Source organism: Hypomesus transpacificus, unplaced genomic scaffold (assembly GCF_021917145.1).
Source record: "Hypomesus transpacificus isolate Combined female unplaced genomic scaffold, fHypTra1 scaffold_152, whole genome shotgun sequence".
Lineage (NCBI taxonomy): Eukaryota > Metazoa > Chordata > Actinopteri > Osmeriformes > Osmeridae > Hypomesus > Hypomesus transpacificus.
Genome location: NW_025813719.1, coordinates 442952 through 469415, shown reverse-complemented (window position 1 = coordinate 469415; position 26464 = coordinate 442952). Strand labels below are relative to the sequence as shown.

Genomic DNA, 26464 nt, shown 5'->3' with positions numbered 1-26464 from the left:
CAGAGAGGATTGCGACAGCGGACAAACCTGTCTTATTCAACTAGCCGAGCCACTGAACAACAAACAAGCCGAAAAGCATTGGAGAATGCGGGCTTCGATCTCGCATGCTAAGCGAGCGCTCTACCATTTGAGCTAATTCCCCCTTGCTCATCAGTGGAGGTTGGAGTCTTGCAAGACTCGTAGCTCCCGTTGAATTGCTTTATTGACATCCCCTTGAATTTAGAGTGAGGAAAAACGACTTACAGCGTGGGCCAAACACGACCGGTCGTTTCACGCCGACACAAGGTGGCGCCTAGGACATTGCGTTTCCGCGGCTGGAGACAGTGTCCGCGGCTGGCGAGAGTGTCTCTGGCCCGTTAGCTCAGTTGGTCAGAGCGTGGTGCTAATTACGCCAAGAGCGTGGTGCTAATTACGCCAAGGTCGTGGGTTCGATCCCCATGCGGGCCAACCACCCCTTTTTGGAGATCTTTTCCATTGCTTTATTTAGTCTGTGGCAAGGCTTTGGAATGCTACTGACTGGGTTTGGAACGCCTATAGTTCAGTTGGGAGAGAGTTAGGCTGAGGGTCTCAAGGTCCCTGGTTTGATCCTCGGTTTCGGTAAACCCGTGGTGTTGGCAAAATACCGTCTATTCAAGGAAGTGGTCAACGGGTCATTTTCAAAAAGGTCACGCCAAAACACTGCAGAGTCAGAGAGGATTGCGACAGCAGACAAACCTGTCTTATTCAACTAGCCGAGCCACTGAACAACAAACAAGCCGAAAAGCATTGGAGAATGCGGGCATCGATCTCGCATGCTAAGCGAGCGCTCTACCATTTCCGCTAAAGCTGGGGAACAATCGCCTGTTTGAGGGGGGAAGAAGGGGGAGAAGGGAGGGGGAAGAAAAAAGGAGGAAAAAGGGAGAAAAAAGGAGGAAAAAGGGAGAAGAAGAGGAAAAAGAGAGAAAAGGGGAAAGTTGAAAGTCCCCATTCATAGTTTAAACATGTTTAACCCGTTACGTTTTAAGACAATTCGAAAAAACACCCGAAATTATGAATTTTACAGTGTTTGGGGAAGACGTAGAATGGAACCGAAGGTCCGCGGTTCGCGTCCCACCTACGGCACCTTTGACTATTTCTAATAAACACACACACTTGAGTCTCCAAGTGTGTATGTTATCAAAATGTAACAATATAAGATAGATGGAGATACGTTGCTAATTTAGTGTAATTTCAAAACCATTTGTATCCACTAGTGCATTATTTATATTTTATAGGGTTATCTATTGTACACTATTTGCCTTTATTTGTATTCACTCCACACAGGAGTACTGTTTTTGGTTAGTTTTAATTAGATCTATCTCTCTATCCATCCATCTATCTATCTCTCAAACTGTGTGGCTTCTGAGCTTTGTGTGCTCTTATCTGAAGCTCTGTCTTTTTGGTTTCTGCACTTACCATATCAACACTTGCATGATCCATATATTAAATATTTTAAAACAATGTGCGCAAGCAAGCGTAAAGTTAGTCACTTTTTGCTGCTCTTACTTCTTGCAGACTTGCCGTATTTGGTTAGAAAGAGTAGTGATTGGGAAATAACGACGGACTGACCAACAAATAGTTGATAAATAGAAACATTTATCCACAATTGTAAAAATATAAATATGAACAACAACAACTAATTTAAACTATATATATATATATATACAGGCAAATGATATGCTAAATTACAATATTTACACAATGAAAACTATATACACAATGGAAATCTAAGCATAAACTATATCTAAACAATGAAAACGATATACACACGGGAAATCTAAGCATTAACTATATCTAAACAATGAAAACTATATACAAAGGCCCAAAGAATTATTTATTTTTTTGCTCCTCTAGCCACTGCTCTCTGGACAGAGTCTCTGCAGAGGGGCAGTAAACAGTCCCCTTATACTGGCTGTGGCCAGTCTCTGCCGTTCTGTTCTGGCCACACCTCCAGCATTTGTTGGCCTCCACTCTCCTCTGGTGGGCACGGGGAGCTGGACCAGGAGCAGGACGAAGCTGGGGAAGGTGGGTGGTGCAGGAAGAGGGTGGGACAAAACGCAGGGCTTGGGGGACCATCAATGGAGAGGGGGCAGAGGGTGCCCTCATACCAGGGGCTCGGGAGACAAACACCACAGTGGGGACGGCAGCAGGGCGAGGGGCAATGATGGTAGGGCGGGGCATGATAGGGATGGGAGTGGGGGCTCCAAGGGCGGCTGAAGGGCCAGGGAAGAGCTGCCTCTGGGCTGCCAGCCTGGGTCGGACCGCTGGAGGTGGTGCTGTGGCTGCATATGTTGCCCGCCTCTTGGTCTTTGCCTGCCCTGCTGTGCTCTGCGGCAGGTGGTAGGTGTGGGATGCTCCCTGGGGTTGAGGTGGAGCAACAGCAGGGCGGACGTTGGCAGGCGGGAGAGGCTCGGTAGCCACAGACAGAGGACCTGGCAAGTTTATGCCCTGCTGCAGCACAGCCAGATCCTGCCTCTTCACCCTCCGGTTGTACCACTGGGAGAGGGTCGACTGGTTCACCTCCACCAGCTGCAGGGTGGTGCCCTGCATGATGGCCCCATTGCCCAGGATGAGCTGCCGGACCTTGCGGTAGTCCTGCAGGATCAGAGTCCACCTGGACATGCTGCTCTTCCCCTGCTTCCTGGGACTCTTATGGATGTCCGAGAGCCGGACAAAGATGGCCTCCACAAGGCGGCAGCAGTCTGGCCACTGAGCAGGCGAACCAGTGGACCCCAGGACACACCTCTCCACACTCTCCACACCTGGCGTGAACTCCACCTTTTTTTTGTGGCGGAACCTTCCCTTTATCAGCCTGTCCAGATGCCGCGCAGCAAACACGACCCTCTGCTTGTCGTAATCCAGCAGGTCTTGCCACAGCCCCACAATGTTGCTGACCTAAGAAGGAAAGAAAACATATATTTTATATGTTTATATATTATAAATATATAAACAAATATCTGTTGTACAATGAATGTCTTGCTGACCTGCTGGTTATCGAGGGTCATGTTGGTCTGATGCCTCAGCTCCACTAAGCACTCTGCCAGTCTATCCACCCGATCCATGCCTGGCATGCCATGCTCGTCCACAGCCTGAAACATTGAACAATTTCACATTAGCGCTGAACACCTCATGGCAAAGGTATGTTATATTGACTGCTGCTGCTGTGTGTTTTATTTGTTTGCTGTCAATTACTGTGTGTTGTTCCTAATAATGAATTGCGCTTGTATTCAGACACTTTCCTAACTACTGAACTTGTTAGTTTCTATGAATGACAGTTAATTACTAGTAGAAAGTTAACATACCAGCTGTTCTTCAGGCACCTGTGAGGAGGCACCTGGGACACAAGGCTGGGTTATGGGGGGAGGCAGGGTGGTAGCTACAGGCATGGGGGTGACAGGCAGAGTGGTGGTGGTGACAGGTAGGATGGAGGTGGTTAGAGACAAGGTGGTGGAAGGCAGGGTGGAGGAGGTGAGTGGCAGGGTGTTAGAAGGCAGGGTGGAGGAGGTGAGGGGCACGGTGGGGACCACAGGCAGGGTGGTGGAAGGCAGGGTGGAGGAGGTGAGGGGCAGGGTGGGGACCACAGGCAGGGTGGTGGAAGGCAGGGCGGAAGACGGGAGGTCTTCCGAAACACTACCAATAGTGAGGTCCTGTTCGTCATCCTCAAACCCTTCATCCGCCTGTTCCTCCTCTGTGGCGTGGTCCTCCAGCAGTTGGTCTGTCTCCTCAGAGTCGGGGTCCATGTCCTGCAAGGGCTGCCCTGTCTGCCTAAGCAGGTAGTTCACCCCAAGCAACTCTCCTGAACATGAACAACAATGCAATGCTAATGAGTATTAAAAAACAGATATGGAACTTACCATGATGCATAAATACTGAGCTCTCAACAACATCATTATTTCTATTCATATTTGCCCTGAGACTTACCGGTGTACTTTCTCGGCGGGATGAAGGAGGGGACATACTTCCTTCCAAACACCTTCAGGCTGTTGCTGTTGACGGACTCCAGCACGTCCCCCGCGTACGTCAACAGCGCCATGCGCTTGGTGGTGATGGAGGCCGCTGCCCGGTTCTGGTTCCACCTGTTCAGGCCTTCCAGGAGGTACAGCTGGAAGTTGAGCAGGTTTGCACTCGTTCCTAAAAAAAAAGAGAGAACGTGAACAATGATTAATAAGGCTATTTGAATATAATTTCATTATTAAGAATAATGTTTAGATGAAGATCTACACCAACCTGGAATAAACCTGTTCAGGTGGCAGTGGAAGGACTCCAAGGAGGTGGAGCCTCTTGCACACCTGTATGTGGTCAGCTGGATCCCCTCCCTGGTGGAACTGCCTGTCTCAGTGTACAGGAGTACACCTGGCACATCCTGGATGCACTTCACGTGCCTCTTCTGGGTGCGCCAGATGTGCTCCATCTTAGGCTGGTCCAGCAGCGGAACCCCGAGCAGGTCTCTCCCCTTCTCCCCCATCAGCTCCTGCAGCAGCTGCTCAATGCGGAGGACCGTGGCGTCCACTCCACGTGTCCTCCGCCTGCAGAACTGGGACAGCTCAGCCTTGGTGATGGCCTTGTCCACCATGTCACTGGTGATGAGGGGCACACCCTCCCTTTTGAGCTGCTCCCTCTTCACCCTTCGCAGTAGGGCTACGTCTGCTGCGTCCCACTCGAACAGGCACACAGACAGGCGGCTCATGAAGAGGGGGTACAGGGCATGGGCATCGGTGGTGCATCCCACGGCCAGCCGTCGCATAAAATGCCAGATGTCCAGCCTTATTTTCAGGTCAGGCCACCCACCAAACCTGGCCTGAAGCTTGGTCTCCCCCTCCTCTGAGCAGCAGCCACAGTCCACATAGAGCAGGACCGGGGGAGCTGCACCTGCCTGGGTGTACCTCTCAATGAGGCCAGAGACCATCGGGTCCAGCCCCGGTCCCTCCTGGGCAGTCAGGACACTGATGAGGACCTGGCCGATCTCATTCCCCACCGAGGTCACCCAGAATGCAGTGCCCTTTGCTGCACCAGCCAGCTTCTTTGTCATCTGAAATGACAAAATTCACACAAAAAACTTCATGAGAGGTTTCAAAAGAAAGTCTGTTAAATAAACACAGAAGTGTATTTATTTATTCATGTATTACTGCAGTCTAATCAAAGGCATGGATGTGTGTGTGTATGTGTGCTTGTAAGAATACAAATCATTGAGGTTTCATGTTTTCATTGTGTTGTACATAATTTACACTATGGATTTTCTTCATCCTATTACCTTTTTGGTGGAGTCCATCTTCAAAATGTTACCAAAGGTTGACGTGATGGACGCCTTTATATGGTCCATCCGGCTGATGATGTCCCTGCCGTACACCGACAGCACCCACCGGCTGGTTGGGACATCGAGGGGCTGTGGAGGTTCCTGGCAGGTCACTGGGAAGAGGCTGGGCTGGTCAACGAAGGCCGCACACTCCCCCAAGTAGTCGGCCAGGCGGTCCAACCACTCCTCCCCATGGTTCTCCCGCAGCTGCTTCACCAGGCACGCCGGGCTATTGCCGAGGGTCCGTTCCCGCAACATGCGGATGACCCGTATGTCACAAGCATACCTTGAAGAAAAGACAGATAAGTTTCAAGAACTTGTTCAATTATGTAAGGACCTGCAGCAGGCATTATCAGAAAATGATTGTAGATTTTTAACTCACAAGCGTGTCAGGATCATCCTGAACTTCCTCCTGTGAGGCAGGTCCAGCTGGTCCAGGACAGCCTGACTGGTTGCCAGATGGGTCAGGCGACACACAGTGCACCTGAGTGTCTCCGTCACCATCAGGTAGTAGCGGTCCACGTCCAGGACCTTACGCACCCTCTTGTGCACACCATACCCCGTCAGCTGCTTCCCACAGGTTTGGCAGACTACCCTCACTTTCCACAAGTGATAGGGCATCCATACCAAGAGCCTGTGGGCAAAAAAGCGGTCCGGTGTTGGAGCCTGGTGGTATATCAGGGCAGAGGCTGGTGGCTCATACCAGAGCTTCAAGTTCAAACGCAGCTTGCCAGACTGAAAAAGGGTGGACGCAATCCACCGTTGGTCCTGAACTGGGATCGTCTCCTTCATTCTGACAGGAAGCCAGAAGTCAGGAGTTGGACCAGGAGCAGGGCCAGGAGCAGCAAGCTCATCCTCATCATGCACATCCTGTTACAAAACAAGAGAAATAAATATATTTATAAAAACAGAATAGCCCAATCATATGAGAACAACCTCATCTTATAAAACTAAAACAGTTCCAAGAACACAACACTTACAGCAGCCATTGCAGGGCTGGTGCTGGTCTCTGAGACAACAGTGCTGAGGCTGGAAGCTGTGCTGGGCCTCACAGAGGTCATCGCAGGGCTGGAGCGAGAAGTTGTCCTCATGGAGGCTTTGTAGGGGGTGGATGGGGGCTTTGAGAGCGGTGATTCCGTCCTCACAAAAGCCACGGCAGGGCTTGATGGTGTTCTGGGCCTCACAGAGGCCATAGGGGAACCGAAGCCAGGTGGGGGGGTCCTCACAGAGGCCGTAGGGGAACCAAAGCCAGGTGGGGTGGTCCTCACAGAGGCTGTAGGGGAACCAAAGCCAGGTGGGGTGGTCCTCACAGAGGCCATGGGTGAGCTGGCAGTGGCCTGGGTGTCTCCTGTCATGGTGGGTGGACTGGACAGAGGCTGGGAGAAGGATGGGGGGAAGCATTTGTAAAAAGTAGAAATCAATGGACTCAAATCAAGCTCTTAAGATGTAGGTTTGCTCATATTAACCTATAAATATGTATTATATTATATTTACATATAATCATATTTACCTTTGCTTTCCTAACCACATTCACATTTGGCTTTGCAGCAGCGCCATGTGAGCCTCCAAATCGTGGTTTAGAAAACTGTGGTGACAATTAGAGCATTTATCAAAGGAATACATTGTAAACCTGAAATGCTCTTCCATTTTGCCATCATCATATGTAATCAGTGGTTGTCCATATTTGAAAGCTTGTATGACAATAATATTGAAATACTCACCATGGACAAATTCAGTGTGGGCCGTGCTGGGACATGGGCTGAGGCAGAGGCTGAGGCCATTCCCAGTGGAGGAGGGGCAGAGGCAGAGGCTGAGGTAGAGGCTGTTCCCAGTGGGGGAGGGGCAGCACAGGTAGAGGTCTCTGCCACAGTTTGCCCAGTGGTTGGCTGTATTAAGGACAGAGAGATCCATGTCAGACATCACATTACTGAGCACATCACATAGTGATTCTTTTAGTGTTTTGGTGTCAAGAAGTCTCATTCACATTACCTTTGGGTTGTGAAAGCCACAAGCACACTGCTGTGTCCCACCAAACAGCATTCTTTGACCCCCTGACTGTAACGGGCACTTCTCAATCTGTTCCAAATAAAACAAACACTTTTTTAACGAAAACAACCCAATAGAAATGGAGCGTTTTGACATATCTTCTATTGGTGACTAAACATGACATTGACACTGAAGTTGCTGTTCATTATGTTTATCAAGGTCCCATACTGTGACTGGTATTTCTGGCAATTCAGTCATCTTTTATAGGCCATCAGAATTTTTTTTCTGTGATCTTTTGCTCATTTTATATACCTTTTGAAAGAGGTCATACCACCTCTTCTGTCTTGGGGCTGGCCTGTTGCCTGCATCAGCAGGCCAAACCCCAGAGCTGGCAAACCTCCTCAAACGGGACATCCATTCCCCATCCCCCATTCCTTTGTGGCTCTTTGAACTCGACATCTAATAGGTAAAAGGAGCGATTTTTACACTAGTACAATAACATGTATTTATTGTTATAATTAGCTTTTTAACATTTCAAATATTTAGCTGGCTACTATTTCCAGAAGAATATGTTTGTACTTGTTCTGGGTCACTTTATTACCACAAGTGAAAAAGTTATATTTATTTCGTTTTGTCCCCAGTGACATATATTATATATAACAGGTTAAATATTGCTTTTGCTAGTCGGAATAACATCTGTCGCTACAGTAACCTATTAGTAATCCCTTATAAAAGTAGCTAGCTAAATGACAGCAATACTACCTGAGGAAATCTACTAACTAGCCTACATGACAAACTCTGAAATGACAAACTCTAATATTCGTGATATTACTTGTCATTGACCCGATGAATGCTAACATGTATTGAAATGTCAAACGGAAAATTATTTTGATTAGCTATGTATGTATTTACCTTTGCGGTGCGCGGTACTACAGACAACTTGAAAGAGCGTATCCTTCAATGAATGAACTGACGCGACTACTGTCACTCATCTCACAACTTCGGCGGGGGTCAACCTCGGCGGGGGTCTCTGGGGTCGTGGACGCCGTTGCTACGGCTCAGCTCGGCGTGACGTAATTGGAGATGTACGTGTTCCGATTGGCGCAATCGGACTGACGCAATTGGACAGTGAGAATCCGATTGGCCCTCGAACCTTGAACCGAGGTAGCTAATTGGTCGCGATAGCCAGTCGAATGTGCTCCGGGTGCCGCTAATTCCCCCTTGCTCATCAGTGGAGGTTGGAGTCTTGCAAGACTCGTAGCTCCCGTTGAATTTCTTTTTTGACATCCCCTTGAATTTAGAGTGAGGAAAAACGACTTACAGCGTGGGCTAAACACGACCGGTCGTTTCACGCCGACACGAGGTGGCGCCTAGGACATTGCGTTTTCGCGGCTGGAGATAGTGTCCGCGGCTGGCGAGAGTGTCTCTGGCCCGTTAGCTCAGTTGGTCACAGCGTAGTGCTAATAACGCCAAGGTCGTGGGTTCGATCCCCATACGGGCCAACCACCCCTTTTTGGAGATCTTTTCCATTGCTTTATTTAGTCTGTGGCAAGGCTTTGGAATGCTACTGACTGGGTTGGGAACGCCTATAGTTCAGTTGGGAGAGAGTTAGGCTGAGGGTCTCAAGGTCCCTGGTTTGATCATCGGTTTCGGTAAACCCGTGGTGTTGGCAAAATACCGTCTACTCAAGGAAGTGGTCAACGGGTCATTTTCAAAAAGGTCACGCAAAAAAAACTGCAGAGTCAGAGAGGATTGCGACAGCGGACAAACCGGACAAACCTGTCTTATTCAACTAGCCGAGCCACTGAACAACAAACAAGCCGAAAAGCATTGGAGAATGCGGGCATCGATCTCGCATGCTAAGCGAGCGCTCTACCATTTGAGCTAATTCCCCCTTGCTCATCAGTGGACGTTGGAGTCTTGCAAGACTCGTAGCTCCCGTTGAATTTCTTTCTTGACATCCCCTTGAATTTAGAGTGAGGAAAAACGACTTACAGCGTGGGCTAAACACGACCGGTCGTTTCACGCCGACACGAGGTGGCGCCTAGGACATTGCGTTTCCGCGGCTGCAGACAGTGTCCGCGGCTGGCAAAAGTGTCTCTGGCCCGTTAGCTCAGTTGGTCAGAGCATGGCGCTAATAACGCCGAGGTCGTGGGTTCGATCCCCATACGGGCCAACCACCCCTTTTTTGGAGATCTTTTCCATTGCTTTATTTAGTCTGTGGCAAGGCTTTGGAATGCTACTCACTGGGTTTGGAACGCCTATAGCTCAGTTGGGAGAGAGTTAGGCTGAGGGTCTCAAGGTCCCTGGTTTGAGCCTCGGTTTCAGTAAATCCGTGGTGTTGGCAAAATACCGTCTACTCAAGGAAGTGATCAACTGGTCATTTTCAAAAAGGTCACGCCAAAACACTGCAGAGTCAGAGAGGATTGCGACAGCGGACAAACCTGTCTTATTCAACTAGCCGAGCCACTGAACAACAAACAAGCCGAAAAGCATTGGAGAATGCGGGCTTCGATCTCGCATGCTAAGCGAGCGCTCTACCATTTGAGCTAATTCCCCCTTGCTCATCAGTGGAGGTTGGAGTCTTGCAAGACTCGTAGCTCCCGTTGAATTGCTTTATTGACATCCCCTTGAATTTAGAGTGAGGAAAAACGACTTACAGCGTGGGCCAAACACGACCGGTCGTTTCACGCCGACACAAGGTGGCGCCTAGGACATTGCGTTTCCGCGGCTGGAGACAGTGTCCGCGGCTGGCGAGAGTGTCTCTGGCCCGTTAGCTCAGTTGGTCAGAGCGTGGTGCTAATTACGCCAAGAGCGTGGTGCTAATTACGCCAAGGTCGTGGGTTCGATCCCCATGCGGGCCAACCACCCCTTTTTGGAGATCTTTTCCATTGCTTTATTTAGTCTGTGGCAAGGCTTTGGAATGCTACTGACTGAGTTTGGAACGCCTATAGTTCAGTTGGGAGAGAGTTAGGCTGAGGGTCTCAAGGTCCCTGGTTTGATCCTCGGTTTCGGTAAACCCGTGGTGTTGGCAAAATACCGTCTATTCAAGGAAGTGGTCAACGGGTCATTTTCAAAAAGGTCACGCCAAAACACTGCAGAGTCAGAGAGGATTGCGACAGCAGACAAACCTGTCTTATTCAACTAGCCGAGCCACTGAACAACAAACAAGCCGAAAAGCATTGGAGAATGCGGGCATCGATCTCGCATGCTAAGCGAGCGCTCTACCATTTGAGCTAATTCCCCCTTGCTCATCAGTGGAGGTTGGAGTCTTGCAAGACTCGTAGCTCCCGTTGAATTTCTTTTTTGACATCCCCTTGAATTTAGAGTGAGGAAAAACGACTTACAGCGTGGGCTAAACACGACCGGTCGTTTCACGCCGACACGAGGTGGCGCCTAGGACATTGCGTTTTCGCGGCTGGAGATAGTGTCCGCGGCTGGCGAGAGTGTCTCTGGCCCGTTAGCTCAGTTGGTCACAGCGTAGTGCTAATAACGCCAAGGTCGTGGGTTCGATCCCCATACGGGCCAACCACCCCTTTTTGGAGATCTTTTCCATTGCTTTATTTAGTCTGTGGCAAGGCTTTGGAATGCTACTGACTGGGTTTGGAACGCCTATAGTTCAGTTGGGAGAGAGTTAGGCTGAGGGTCTCAAGGTCCCTGGTTTGATCATCGGTTTCGGTAAACCCGTGGTGTTGGCAAAATACCGTCTACTCAAGGAAGTGGTCAACGGGTCATTTTCAAAAAGGTCACGCCGAAACACTGCAGAGTCAGAGAGGATTGCGACAGCGGACAAACCGGACAAACCTGTCTCATTCAACTAGCCGAGCCACTGAACAACAAACAAGCCGAAAAGCATTGGAGAATGCGGGCATCGATGTCGCATGCTGAGCGAGCGCTCTACCATTTGAGCTAATTCCCCCTTGCTCATCAGTGGAGGTTGGAGTCTTGCAAGACTCGTAGCTCCCGTTGAATTGCTTTTTTGACATCCCCTTGAATTTAGAGTGAGGAAAAACGACTTACAGCGTGGGCTAAACACAACCGGTCGTTTCACGCCGACAGGAGGTGGCGCCTAGGACATTGCGTTTTCGCGGCTGGAGACAGTGTCCGCGGCTGGCGAGAGTGTCTCTGGCCCGTTAGCTCAGTTGGTCAGAGCGTGGTGCTAATTACGCCAAGGTCGTGGTTCGATCCCCATGCGGGCCAACCACCCCTTTTTGGAGATCTTTTCCATTGCTTTATTTAGTCTGTGGCAAGGCTTTGGAATGCTACTGACTGGGTTTGGAACGCCTATAGTTCAGTTGGGAGAGAGTTAGGCTGAGGGTCTCAAGGTCCCTGGTTTGATCCTCGGTTTCGGTAAACCCGTGGTGTTGGCAAAATACCGTCTACTCAAGGAAGTGGTCAACGGGTCATTTTCAAAAAGGTCACGCCAAAACACTGCAGAGTCAGAGAGGATTGCAACAGCGGACAAACCGGACAAACCTGTCTTATTGAACTAGCCGAGCCACTGAACAACAAACAAGCCGAAAAGCATTGGAGAATGCGGGCATCGATCTCGCATGCTAAGCGAGCGCTCTACCATTTGAGCTAATTCCCCCTTGCTCATCAGTGGAGGTTGGAGTCTTGCAAGACTCGTAGCTCCCGTTGAATTGCTTTTTTGACATCCCCTTGAATTTAGAGTGAGGAAAAACGACTTACAGCGTGGGCTAAACACGACCGGTCGAATCACGCCGACACGAGGTGGCGCCTAGGACATTGCGTTTTCGCGGCTGGAGACAGTGTCCGCGGCTGGAGAGAGTGTCTCTGGCCCGTTAGCTCAGTTGGTCACAGCGTAGTGCTAATAACGCCAAGGTCGTGGGTTCGATCCTCATACGGGCCAACCACCCCTTTTTGGAGATCTTTTCCAATGCTTTATTTAGTCTGTGGCAAGGCTTTGGAATGCTACTGACTGGGTTTGGAACGCCTATAGTTCAGTTGGGAGAGAGTTAGGCTGAGGGTCTCAAGGTCCCTGGTTTTATCCTCGGTTTCGGTAAACCCGTGGTGTTGGCAAAATACCGTCTACTCAAGGAAGTGGTCAACGGGTCATTTTCAAAAAGGTCACGGCAAAACACTGCAGAGTCAGAGAGGATTGCGACAGCGGACAAACCGGACAAAACTGTCTTATTCAACTAGCCGAGCCACTGAACAACAAACAAGCCGAAAAGCATTGGAGAATGCGGGCATCGATCTCGCATGCTAAGCGAGCGCTCTACCATTTGAGCTAATTCCCCCTTGCTCATCAGTGGAGGTTGGAGTCTTGCAAGACTCGTAGCTCCCGTTGAATTGCTTTTTTGACATCCCCTTGAATTTAGAGTGAGGAAAAACGACTTACAGCGTGGGCTAAACACAACCGGTCGTTTCACGCCGACAGGAGGTGGCGCCTAGGACATTGCGTTTTCGCGGCTGGAGATAGTGTCCGCGGCTGGCGAGAGTGTCTCTGGCCCGTTAGCTCAGTTGGTCAGAGCGTGGTGCTAATTACGCCAAGGTCGTGGTTCGATCCCCATGCGGGCCAACCACCCCTTTTTGGAGATCTTTTCCATTGCTTTATTTAGTCTGTGGCAAGGCTTTGGAATGCTACTGACTGGGTTTGGAACGCCTATAGTTCAGTTGGGAGAGAGTTAGGCTGAGGGTCTCAAGGTCCCTGGTTTGATCCTCGGTTTCGGTAAACCCGTGGTGTTGGCAAAATACCGTCTACTCAAGGAAGTGGTCAACGGGTCATTTTCAAAAAGGTCACGCCAAAACACTGCAGAGTCAGAGAGGATTGCGACAGCGGACAAACCGGACAAACCTGTCTTATTGAACTAGCCGAGCCACTGAACAACAAACAAGCCGAAAAGCATTGGAGAATGCGGGCATCGATCTTGCATACTAAGCGAGCGCTCTACCATTTGAGCTAATTCCCCCTTGCTCATCAGTGGAGGTTGGAGTCTTGCAAGACTCGTAGCTCCCGTTGAATTGCTTTTTTGACATCCCCTTGAATTTAGAGTGAGGAAAAACGACTTACAGCGTGGGCTAAACACAACCGGTCGTTTCACGCCGACACGAGGTGGCGCCTAGGACATTGCGTTTTCGCGGCTGGAGATAGTGTCCGCGGCTGGCGAGAGTGTCTCTGGCCCGTTAGCTCAGTTGGTCAGAGCGTGGTGCTAATAACGCCAAGGTCGTGGGTTCGATCCCCATACGGGCCAACCACCCCTTTTTGGAGATCTTTTCCATTGCTTTATTTAGCCTGTGGCAAGGCTTTGGAATGCTACTGACTGGGTTTGGAACGCCTATAGTTCAGTTGGGAGAGAGTTAGGCTGAGGGTCTCAAGGTCCCTGGTTTGATCCTCGGTTTCGGTAAACCCGTGGTGTTGGCAAAATACCGTCTACTCAAGGAAGTGGTCAACGGGTCATTTTCAAAAAGGTCACGCCGAAACACTGCAGAGTCAGAGAGGATTGCGACAGCGGACAAACCTGTCTTATTCAACTAGCCGAGCCACTGAACAACAAACAAGCCGAAAAGCATTGGAGAATGCGGGCATCGATCTCGCATGCTGAGCGAGCGCTCTACCATTTGAGCTAATTCCCCCTTGCTCATCAGTGGAGGTTGGAGTCTTGCAAGACTCGTAGCTCCCGTTGAATTGCTTTTTTGACATCCCCTTGAATTTAGAGTGAGGAAAAACGACTTACAGCGTGGGCTAAACACAACCGGTCGTTTCACGCCGACAGGAGGTGGCGCCTAGGACATTGCGTTTTCGCGGCTGGAGACAGTGTCCGCGGCTGGCGAGAGTGTCTCTGGCCCGTTAGCTCAGTTGGTCAGAGCGTGGTGCTAATTACGCCAAGTTCGTGGTTCGATCCCCATGCGGGCCAACCACCCCTTTTTGGAGATCTTTTCCATTGCTTTATTTAGTCTGTGGCAAGGCTTTGGAATGCTACTGACTGGGTTTGGAACGCCTATAGTTCAGTTGGGAGAGAGTTAGGCTGAGGGTCTCAAGGTCCCTGGTTTGATCCTCGGTTTCGGTAAACCCGTGGTGTTGGCAAAATACCGTCTACTCAAGGAAGTGGTCAACGGGTCATTTTCAAAAAGGTCACGCCAAAACACTGCAGAGTCAGAGAGGATTGCGACAGCGGACAAACCGGACAAACCTGTCTTATTGAACTAGCCGAGCCACTGAACAACAAACAAGCCGAAAAGCATTGGAGAATGCGGGCATCGATCTTGCATTCTAAGCGAGCGCTCTACCATTTGAGCTAATTCCCCCTTGCTCATCAGTGGAGGTTGGAGTCTTGCAAGACTCGTAGCTCCCGTTGAATTGCTTTTTTGACATCCCCTTGAATTTAAAGTGAGGAAAAACGACTTACAGCGTGGGCTAAACACAACCAGTCGTTTCACGCCGACACGAGGTGGCGCCTAGGACATTGCGTTTTCGCGGCTGGAGATAGTGTCCGCGGCTGGCGAGAGTGTCTCTGGCTCGTTAGCTCAGTTGGTCAGAGAGTGGTGCTAATAACGCCAAGGTCGTGGGTTCGATCCCCATACGGGCCAACCACCCCTTTTTGGAGATCTTTTCCATTGCTTTATTTAGTCTGTGGCAAGGCTTTGGAATGCTACTGACTGGGTTTGGAACGCCTATAGTTCAGTTGGGAGAGAGTTAGGCTGAGGGTCTCAAGGTCCCTGGTTTGATCCTCGGTTTCGGTAAACCCGTGGTGTTGGCAAAATACCGTCTACTCAAGGAAGTGGTCAACGGGTCATTTTCAAAAAGGTCACGCCGAAACACTGCAGAGTCAGAGAGGATTGCGGACAAACCGGACAAACCTGTCTTATTCAACTAGCCGAGCCACTGAACAACAAACAAGCCGAAAAGCATTGGAGAATGCGGGCATCGATCTCGCATGCTGAGCGAGCGCTCTACCATTTGAGCTAATTCCCCCTTGCTCATCAGTGGAGGTTGGAGTCTTGCAAGACTCGTAGCTCCCGTTGAATTGCTTTTTTGACATCCCCTTGAATTTAGAGTGAGGAAAAACGACTTACAGCGTGGGGTAAACACAACCGGTCGTTTCACGCCGACAGGAGGTGGCGCCTAGGACATTGCGTTTTCGCGGCTGGAGACAGTGTCCGCGGCTGGCGAGAGTGTCTCTGGCCCGTTAGCTCAGTTGGTCAGAGCGTGGTGCTAATTACGCCAAGGTCGTGGTTCAATCCCCATGCGGGCCAACCACCCCTTTTTGGAGATCTTTTCCATTGCTTTATTTAGTCTGTGGCAAGGCTTTGGAATGCTACTGACTGGGTTTGGAACACCTATAGTTCAGTTGGGAGAGAGTTAGGCTGAGGGTCTCAAGGTCCCTGGTTTGATCCTCGGTTTTGGTAAACCCTTGGTGTTGGCAAAATACCGTCTACTCAAGGAAGTGGTCAACGGGTCATTTTCAAAAAGGTCACGCCGAAACGCTGCAGAGTCAGAGAGGATTGCGACAGCGGACAAACCGGACAAACCTGTCTTATTCAACTAGCCGAGCCACTGAACAACAAACAAGCCGAAAAGCATTGGAGAATGCGGGCATCGATCTCGCATGCTGAGCGAGCGCTCTACCATTTGAGCTAATTCCCCCTTGCTCATCAGTGGAGGTTGGAGTCTTGCAAGACTCGTAGCTCCCGTTGAATTGCTTTTTTGACATCCCCTTGAATTTAGAGTGAGGAAAAACGACTTACAGCGTGGGCTAAACACGACCGGTCGTTTCACGCCGACACGAGGTGGCGCCTAGGACATTGCGTTTTCGCGGCTGGAGACAGTGTCCGCGGCTGGCGAGAGTGTCTCTGGCCCGTTAGCTCAGTTGGTCAGAGCGTGGTGCTAATAACGCCAAGGTCGTGGGTTCGATCCCCATACGGGCCTACCACCCCTTTTTGGAGATCTTTTCCATTGCTTTATTTAGTCTGTGGCAAGGCTTTGGAATGCTATTGACTGGGTTTGGAACGCCTATAGTTCAGTTGGGAGAGAGTTAGGCTGAGGGTCTTAAGGTCCCTGGTTTGAGCCTCGGTTTCGGTAAACCCGTGGTGTTGGCAAAATACCGTCTACTCAAGGAAGTGGTCAACGGGTCATTTTCAAAAAGGTCACGCCAAAACACTGCAGAGTCAGAGAGGATTGCGACAGCGGACAAACCGGACAAACCTGTCTTATTCAACTAGCCGAGCCACTGAACAACAAACAAGCCGAAAATTATTGGAGAATGCGGGCATCGATCTCGCATGCTAAGCGAGCGCTCTACCATTTGAGCTAATTCCCCCTCGCACATCAGTGGAGGTTGGAGTCTTGCAAGACTCGTAGCTCCCGTTGAATTGCTTTTTTGACATCCCCTTGAATTTAGAGTGAGTAAAAACGACTTACAGCGTGGGCTAAACACGACCGGTCGTTTCACGCCGACACGAGGTGGCGCCTAGGACATTGCGTTTTCGCGGCTGGAGACAGTGTCCGCGGCTGGCGAGAGTGTCTCTGGCCCGTTAGCTCAGTTGGTCAGAGCGTGGTGCTAATAACGCCAAGGTCGTGGGTTCGATCCCGATACGGGCCAACCACCCCTTTTTGGAGATCTTTTCCATTGCTTTATTTAGTCTGTGGCAAGGCTTTGGAATGCTACTGACTGGGTTTGGAACGCCTATAGTTCAGTTGGGAGAGAGTTAGGCTGAGGGTCTCAAGGTCCCTGGTTTGATCCTCGGTTTCGGTAAACCCGTGGTGTTGGCAAAATACCGTCTACTCAAGGAAGTGGTCAACGGGTCATTTTCAAAAAGGTCACGCCAAAACACTGCAGAGTAAGACAGGATTGCGACAGCGGACTAACCAGACAAACCTGTCTTATTGAACTAGCCGAGCCACTGAACAACAAACAAGCCGAAAAGCATTGGAGAATGCGGGCATCGATCTCGCATGCTAAGCGAGCGCTCTACCATTTGAGCTAATTCCCCCTTGCTCATCAGTGGAGGTTGGAGTCTTGCAAGACTCGTAGCTCCCGTTGAATTGCTTTTTTGACATCCCCTTGAATTTAGAGTGAGGAAAAACGACTTACAGCGTGGGCTAAACACGACCGGTCGTTTCACGCCGACACGAGGTGGCGCCTAGGACATTGCGTTTTCGCGGCTGGAGACAGTGTCCGCGGCTGGCGAGAGTGTCTCTGGCCCGTTAGCTCAGTTGGTCAGAGCGTGTTGCTAATAACGCCAAGGTCGTGGGTTCGATCCCCATACGGGCCAACCACCCCTTTTTGGAGATCTTTTCCATTGCTTTATTTAGTCTGTGGCAAGGCTTTGGAATGCTACTGACTGGGTTTGGAACGCCTATAGTTCAGTTGGGAGAGAGTTAGGCTGAGGGTCTCAAGGTCCCTGGTTTGATCCTTGGTTTCGGTAAACCCGTGGTGTTGGCAAAATACCGTCTACTCAAGGAAGTGGTCAACGGGTCATTTTCAAAAAGGTCACGCCAAAACACTGCAGAGTCAGAGAGGATTGCGACAGCGGACAAACCGGACAAATCTGTCTTATTGAACTAGCCGAGCCACTGAACAACAAACAAGCCGAAAAGCATTGGAGAATGCGGGCATCGATCTCGCATGCTAAGCGAGCGCTCTACCATTTGAGCTAAAGCTGGGGAACAATCGCCTGTTTGAGGGGGGAAGAAGGGGGAGAAGGGAGGGGGAAGGAAAAAGGGAGAAAAATGGAGGAAAAAGGGAGAAGAAGAGGAAAAAGAGAGAAAAGGGGAAAGTTGAAAGTCCTCATTCATAATTTAAACATGTTTAACCCGTTACATTTTAAGACAATTTGAAAAAACACCCGAAATTACGAATTTTACAGTGTTTGGGGAAGACGTAGAATGGAACCGAAGGTCCGCGGTTCGCGTCCCACCTACGGCACCTTTGACTATTTCTAATAAACACACACACTTGAGTCTCCAAGTGTGTATGTTATCAAAATGTAACAATATAAGATAGATGGAGATACGTTGCTAATTTAGTGTAATTTGAAAACCATTTGTATCCACTATTGCATTATTTATATTTTACAGGGTTATCTATTGTACACTATTTGCCTTTATTTGTATTCACTCCACACAGGAGTACTGTTTTTAGTTAGTTTTAATTAGATCTATCTCTCTATCCATCCATCTATCTATCTCTCAAACTGTGTGGCTTCTGAGCTTTGTGTGCTCTTATCTGAAGCTCTGTCTTTTTGGTTTCTGCACTTACCATATCAACACTTGCATGATCCATATATTAAATATTTTAAAACAATGTGCGCAAGCAAGCGTAAAGTTAGTCACTTCTTGCTCCTCTTACTTCTTGCAGACTTGCCGTATTTGGTTAGAAAGAGTAGTGATTGGGAAATAACGACGGACTGACCAACAAATAGTTGATAAATAGAAACATTTATCCACAATTGTAAAAATAGAAATATGAACAACAACAACTAATTTAAACTATATATATATATATACAGGCAAATTATATGCTAAATTACAATATTTACACAATAAAAACTATATACACAATGGAAATCTAAGCATAAACTATATCTAAACAATGAAAACGATATACACACGGGAAATCTAAGCATTAACTATATCTAAACAATGAAAACTATATACAAAGGCCCAAAGAATTATTTCTTTTTTTGCTCCTCCAGCCACTGCTCTCTGGACAGAGTCTCTGCAGAGGGGCAGTAAACAGTCCCCTTATACTGGCTGTGGCCAGTCTCTGCCGTTCTGTTCTGGCCACACCTCCAGCATTTGTTGGCCTCCACTCTCCTCTGGTGGGCACGGGGAGCTGGACCAGGAGCAGGACGAAGCTGGGGAAGGTGGGTGGTGCAGGAAGAGGGTGGGACAAAACGCAGGGCTTTGGGGACCATCAATGGAGAGGGGGCAGAGGGGGCCCTCATAACAGGGGCTCGGGAGACAAACACCACAGTGGGGACGGCAGCAGGGCGAGGGGCAATGGTGGTAGGGCGGGGCATGATAGGGATGGGAGTGGGGGCTCCAAGGGCGGCTGAAGGGCCAGGGAAGAGCTGCCTCTGGGCTGCCAGCCTGGGTCGGACCGCTGGAGGTGGTGCTGTGGCTGCATATATTGCCCGCCTCTTGGTCTTTGCCTGCCCTGCTGTGCTCTGCGGCAGGTGGTAGGTGTGGGCTGCTCCCTGGGGTGGAGGTGGAGCAACAGCAGGGCGGACGTTGGCAGGCGGGAGAAGCTCGGTAGCCACAGACAGAGGACCTGGCAAGTTTATGCCCTGCTGCAGCAGAGCCAGATCCTGCCTCTTCACCCTCCGGTTGTACCACTGGGAGAGGGTCGACTGGTTCACCTCCACCAGCTGCAGGGTGGTGCCCTGCATGATTGCCTCTTGTGGATGTCCGAGAGCCGGACGAAGATTGTCTCCTCAAGGCGGCAGAAGTCTGGCCACTGAGCAGGCGAACCAGTGGACCCCAGGACACACCTCTCCACACTCTCCACACCTGGCGTGAACTCCACCTTTTTTTTGTGGCGGAACCTTCCCTTTTTCAGCCTGTCCAGTTGCCGCGCAGCAAACACGACCCTCTGCTTGTCGTAATCCAGCAGGTCTTGCCACAGCCCCACAATGTTGCTGACCTAAGAAGGAAAGAAAACATATATTTTATATGTTTATATATTATAAATATATAAACAAATATCTGTTGTACAATGAATGTCTTGCTGACCTGCTGGTTATCGAGGGTCATGTTGGTCTGATGCTTCAGCTCCACTAAGCACTCTGCCAGTCTATCCACCCGATCCATGCCTGGCATGCCATGCTCGTCCACAGCCTGAAACATTGAACAATTTCACATTAGCGCTGAACACCTCATGGCAAAGGTATGTTATATTGACTGCTGCTGCTGTGTGTTTTATTTGTTTGCTGTCAATTACTGTGTGTTGTTCCTAATAATGAATTGCGCTTGTATTCAGACACTTTCCTAACTACTGAACTTGTTAGTTTCTATGAATGACAGTTAATTACTAGTAGAAAGTTAACATACCAGCTGTTCTTCAGGCACCTGTGAGGAGGCACCTGGGACACAAGGCTGGGTTATGGGGGGAGGCAGGGTGGTAGCTACAGGCATGGGGGTGACAGGCAGAGTGGTGGTGGTGACAGGTAGGATGGAGGTGGTTAGAGACAAGGTGGTGGAAGGCAGGGTGGAGGAGGTGAGTGGCAGGGTGTTAGAAGGCAGGGTGGAGGAGGTGAGGGGCAGGGTGGGGACCACAGGCAGGGTGGTGGAAGGCAGGGTGGAGGAGGTGAGGGGCAGGGTGGGGACCACAGGCAGGGTGGTGGAAGGCAGGGTGGAGGAGGTGAGGGGCAGGGTGGGGACCACAGGCAGGGTGGTGGAAGGCAGGGTGGAGGAGGTGAGGGGCAGGGTGGGGACCACAGGCAGGGTGGTGGAAGGCAGGGCGGAAGACGGGAGGTCTTCCGAAACACTACCAATAGTGAGGTCCTGTTCGTCATCCTCAAACCCTTCATCCGCCTGTTCCTCCTCTGTGGCGTGGTCCTCCAGCAGTTGGTCTGTCTCCTCAGAGTCGGGGTCCATGTCCTGCAAGAGCTGCCCTGTCTGCCTAAGCAGGTAGTTCACCCCAAGCAACTCTCCTGAACATGAACAACAATGCAATGCTAATGAGTATAAAAAACCAGATATGGAACTTACCATGATGCATAAATACTGAGCTCTCAACAACATCATTATTTGTATTCATATTTGCCCTGAGACTTACCGGTGTACTTTCTCGGCGGGATGAAGGAGGGGACATACTTCCTTCCAAACACCTTCAGGCTGTTGCTGTTGACGGACTCCAGCACGTCCCCCGCGTACGTCAACAGCGCCATGCGCTTGGTGGTGATGGAGGCCGCTGCCCGGTTCTGGTTCCACCTGTTCAGGCCTTCCAGGAGGTACAGCTGGAAGTTGAGCAGGTTTGCACTCGTTCCTAAAAAAAAAAGAGAACGTGAACAATGATCAACAAGGCTATTTGAATATAATTTCATTATTAAGAATAATGTTTAGATGAAGATCTACACCAACCTTGAATAAACCTGTTCAGGTGGCAGTGGAAGGACTCCAAGGAGGTGGAGCCTCTTGCACACCTGTATGTGGTCAGCTGGATCCCCTCCCTGGTGGAACTGCCTGTCTCAGTGTACAGGAGTACACCTGGCACATCCTGGATGCACTTCACGTGCCTCTTCTGGGTGCGCCAGATGTGCTCCATCTTAGGCTGGTCCAGCAGCGGAACCCCCAGCAGGGCTCTCCCCTTCTCCCCCATCAGCTCCTGCAGCAGCTGCTCAATGCGGAGGACCGTGGCGTCCACTCCACGTGTCCTCCGCCTGCAGAACTGGGACAGATCAGCCTTGGTGATGGCCTTGTCCACCATGTTACTGGTGATGAGGGGCACACCCTCCCTTTTGAGCTGCTCCCTCTTCACCCTGCGCAGTAGGGCTACGTCTGCTGCGTCCCACTCGAACAGGCACACAGACAGGCGGCTCATGAAGAGGGGGTACAGGGCATGGGCATCGGTGGTGCATCCCACGGCCAGCCGCCGCATAAAATGCCACATGTCCAGCCTTATTTTCAGGTCTGGCCACCCACCAAACCTGGCCTGAAGCTTGGTCTCCCCCTCCTCTGAGCAATAGCCACAGTCCACATAGAGCAGGACCGGGGGAGCTGCACCTGCCTGGGTGTACTTGTCAATGAGGCCAGAGACCATCGGGTCCAGCCCCGGTCCCTCCTGGGCAGTCAGGACACTGATGAGGACCTGGCCGATCTCATTCCCCACCGAGGTCACCCAGAATGCAGTCCCCTTTGCTGCACCAGCCAGCTTCTTTGTCATCTGAAATGACAAAATTCACACAGAAAACTTCATGAGCGGTTTCAAAAGAAAGTCTGTTAAATAAACACAGAAGTGTATTTATTTATTTATGTATTGCAGTGGCCAAAGCACCCATATGAGACATTCTCTGACTATAATAGCATTAGTTAAGTCACAAAGATCCTTCTGCAAACATTATGATTATTGCTAGCTTGATAAGCAAGCTTTTTACCTACATGTAGCACTAGGCAATACCATACTTTATTTACCCATTACAAGTGGAACAGCATTTGTTGATTTCTTAATCTGGGTCTGAAATATGTTGTGCTTTTTGCCGTGTTCAGACCTAGGCGTCTGTTTCAGGCAGAAAGAGGATGTTTTTTCCAAGTAGCTAAGAAAATACATTGCTGGTGTTTTTTTTATTGCCATAACAACCGTGAGCTAATCTGGAGTTAACCTTAGCTAACATGCTAGTTTGTCTAACGACTGAAAAAAAGAAGAAAAAAACCTTTATTTCAGAATTGTCTTCCAATTTAAACAGGATCTCTCTTCACCAGGTACCTTCCTTTGTCAACGTACTCTAAAGGGCTAATCCGGGATTTGAACCCGGGACCTCTCTCACCCTAAGCGAGAATCATACTCCTAGACCAACGAGCCACATTTTGGTGGCTGTTTTGGTTCATCAATTTATTTTCACAAAACCTGGTTAATCAGAAGCTCCACACTGAAAAGCGTGAATCATACCACGAGCCACGTTTCTGTCAGTGTTTTGGTTTACTGATTTGTTTTCACATAACATGCTTAGACAAAAAGAGCAACTCTCCCAGTAAATCACCCCAAACCACGTCGGGTAAAGGACTGATCTTGGATTTAAACAGGATCTCTCGTTACCAGGTACCTTCCTTTGTCAATGTACTCTAAAGGGCTCGTCCGGGACTTGAACCCGGGACCTCTCTCACCCTAAGCGAGAATCATACTCCTAGACCAACGAGCCACATTTTGGTGGCTATTTTGGTTCATCAATTTATTTTCACAAAACCTGGTTAATCAGAAGCTCCGCACTGAAAAGCCTGAATCATACCACGAGCCACGTTTCTGTCAGTGTTTTGGTTTACTGATTTGTTTTCACATAACATGCTTAGACAAAAAGAGCAATTCTCCCAGTAAATCACCCCAAACCACGTTGGGTAAAGGACTGATCTTGGATTTACACAAGGTACCTTCCTTTGTCAATGTACTCTAAAGGGCTCATCCGGGATTTGAACCCGGGACCTCTCGCACCCTAAGCGAGAATCATACCCCTAGACCAACGAGCCACATTTTGGTGGCTGTTTTGCTTGATGAATTTGTTTTCACAAAATCTGGTTAATCAGAAGCTCAGCACTGAAAAGAGTGAATCATACCAAGAGCCACGTTTCTGTCAGTGTTTTGGTTGACTGATTTGTTTTCACATAACTTGTTTTGACGAAAACAGCAACTCTCCCAGTAAATCACCCCAAACCACGTTGGGTAAAGGACTGATCTTGGATTTAAACCATTTACCTTCCTTTGTCAACGTACTCTAAAGGACTCGTCCGGGATTTGAACCCGGGACTTCTCTCACCCTAAGCGAGAATCATACTCCTAGACCAACGAGCCACATTTTGGTGGCTGTTTTGCTTGACCAATTTGTTTTCACAAAACCTGGTTAATCAGAAGCTCCGCACTGAAAAGCGTGAATCATACCACGAGCCACGTTTCTGTCAGTGTTTTGGTTGACTGATTTGTTTTCACATAACATGCTTAGACAAAAAGAGCGACTCTCCCAGTAAATCACCCCAAACCACGTTGGGTAAAGGACTGATCTTGGATTTAAACAGGATCTCTCGTTACCAGGTACCTTCCTTTGTCAACGTACTCTAAAGGGCACGACCGGGATTTGAACCTGGGACCTCTCGCACCCTAAGCGAGAATCATACTCCTAGACCAACGAACCACATTTTGGTGGCTGTTTTGGTTCCTCAATTTATTTTCACAAAACCTGGTTAATCAGAAGCTCCGCACTGAAAAGCGTGAATCATACCACGAGCCACGTTTCTGTCAGTATTTTGGTTGACTGATTTGTTTTCACATAACATGTTTTGACGAAAAGAGCAACTCTCCCAGTAAATCACCCCAAACCACGTTGGGTAAAGGACTGATCTTGGATTTAAACAGGATCTCTCGTCACCAGGTACCTTCCTTTGTCAACGTACTCTAAAGGGCTCGTCCGGGATTTGAACCCGGGACCTCTCTCACCCTAAGCGAGAATCATACTCCTAGACCAACGAGCCACATTTTGGTGGCTGTTTTGGTTCATCAATTTATTTTCACAAAACCTGGTTAATCAGAAGCTCCACACTGAAAAGCGTGAATCATACCACGAGCCACGTTTCTGTCAGTGTTTTGGTTTACTGATTTGTTTTCACATAACATGCTTAGACAAAAAGAGCAACTCTCCCAGTTAATCACCCCAAACCCAAGGGTAAAGGACTGATCTTGGATTTAAACAGGATCTCTCGTTACCAGGTACCTTCCTTTGTCAATGTACTCTAAAGGGCTCGTCCGGGACTTGAACCCGGGACCTCTCTCACCCTAAGCGAGAATCATACTCCTAGACCAACGAGCCACATTTTGGTGGCTATTTTGGTTCATCAATTTATTTTCACAAAACCTGGTTAATCAGAAGCTCCGCACTGAAAAGCCTGAATCATACCACGAGCCACGTTTCTGTCAGTGTTTTGGTTTACTGATTTGTTTTCACATAACATGCTTAGACAAAAAGAGCAATTCTCCCAGTAAATCACCCCAAACCACGTTGGGTAAAGGACTGATCTTGGATTTACACAAGGTACCTTCCTTTGTCAATGTACTCTAAAGGGCTCATCCGGGATTTGAACCCGGGACCTCTCGCACCCTAAGCGAGAATCATACCCCTAGACCAACGAGCCACATTTTGGTGGCTGTTTTGCTTGATGAATTTGTTTTCACAAAATCTGGTTAATCAGAAGGTCAGCACTGAAAAGAGTGAATCATACCAAGAGCCACGTTTCTGTCAGTGTTTTGGTTGACTGATTTGTTTTCACATAACTTGTTTTGACGAAAACAGCAACTCTCCCAGTAAATCACCCCAAACCACGTTGGGTAAAGGACTGATCTTGGATTTAAACCATTTACCTTCCTTTGTCAACGTACTCTAAAGGACTCGTCCGGGATTTGAACCCAGGACCTCTCTCACCCTAAGCGAGAATCATACTCCTAGACCAACGAGCCACGTTTCTGTCAGTGTTTTGGTTGACTGATTTGTTTTCACATAACTTGTTTTGACGAAAACAGCAACTCTCCCAGTAAATCACCCCAAACCACGTTGGGTAAAGGACTGATCTTGGATTTAAACAGGATCTCTCGTTACCAGGTACCTTCCTTTGTCAACGTACTCTAAAGGGCACGACCGGGATTTGAACCTGGGACCTCTCGCACCCTAAGCGAGAATCATACTCCTAGACCAACGAACCACATTTTGGTGGCTGTTTTGGTTCCTCAATTTATTTTCACAAAACCTGGTTAATCAGAAGCTCCGCACTGAAAAGCGTGAATCATACCACGAGCCACGTTTCTGTCAGTATTTTGGTTGACTGATTTGTTTTCACATAACATGTTTTGACGAAAAGAGCAACTCTCCCAGTAAATCACCCCAAACCACGTTGGGTAAAGGACTGATCTTGGATTTAAACAGGATCTCTCGTCACCAGGTACCTTCCTTTGTCAACGTACTCTAAAGGGCTCGTCCGGGATTTGAACCCGGGACCTCTCTCACCCTAAGCGAGAATCATACTCCTAGACCAACGAGCCACATTTTGGTGGCTGTTTTGGTTCATCAATTTATTTTCACAAAACCTGGTTAATCAGAAGCTCCACACTGAAAAGCGTGAATCATACCACGAGCCACGTTTCTGTCAGTGTTTTGGTTTACTGATTTGTTTTCACATAACATGCTTAGACAAAAAGAGCAACTCTCCCAGTAAATCACCCCAAACCCAAGGGTAAAGGACTGATCTTGGATTTAAACAGGATCTCTCGTAACCAGGTACCTTCCTTTGTCAATGTACTCTAAAGGGCTCGTCCGGGACTTGAACCCGGGACCTCTCTCACCCTAAGCGAGAATCATACTCCTAGACCAACGAGCCACATTTTGGTGGCTGTTTTGGTTCATCAATTTATTTTCACAAAACCTGGTTAATCAGAAGCTCCACACTGAAAAGCGTGAATCATACCACGAGCCACGTTTCTGTCAGTGTTTTGGTTTACTGATTTGTTT

General features: G+C 49.0%; 5 non-coding genes across 5 annotated transcripts; 3 read left to right on the top strand and 2 right to left on the bottom strand.

Annotated features, from left to right (window-relative positions):
• Positions 1-9399: 9399 nt before the first annotated feature.
• On the top strand, positions 9400-9473 carry trnai-aau. Its single transcript has one exon. It is a non-coding gene; the product is annotated as a tRNA-Ile (tRNA).
• A 3968-nt stretch (positions 9474-13441) lies between these two features.
• On the top strand, positions 13442-13515 carry trnai-aau. Its single transcript has one exon. It is a non-coding gene; the product is annotated as a tRNA-Ile (tRNA).
• Positions 13516-16116: 2601 nt separating this feature from the next.
• trnai-aau lies at positions 16117-16190 on the top strand. The gene has a single exon. It is a non-coding gene; the product is annotated as a tRNA-Ile (tRNA).
• A 7182-nt stretch (positions 16191-23372) lies between these two features.
• Positions 23373-23444, bottom strand: trnap-agg. Its single transcript has one exon. It is a non-coding gene; the product is annotated as a tRNA-Pro (tRNA).
• Positions 23445-25025: 1581 nt separating this feature from the next.
• On the bottom strand, positions 25026-25097 carry trnap-agg. Its single transcript has one exon. It is a non-coding gene; the product is annotated as a tRNA-Pro (tRNA).
• Between the last annotated feature and the right edge of the window lie 1367 nt (positions 25098-26464).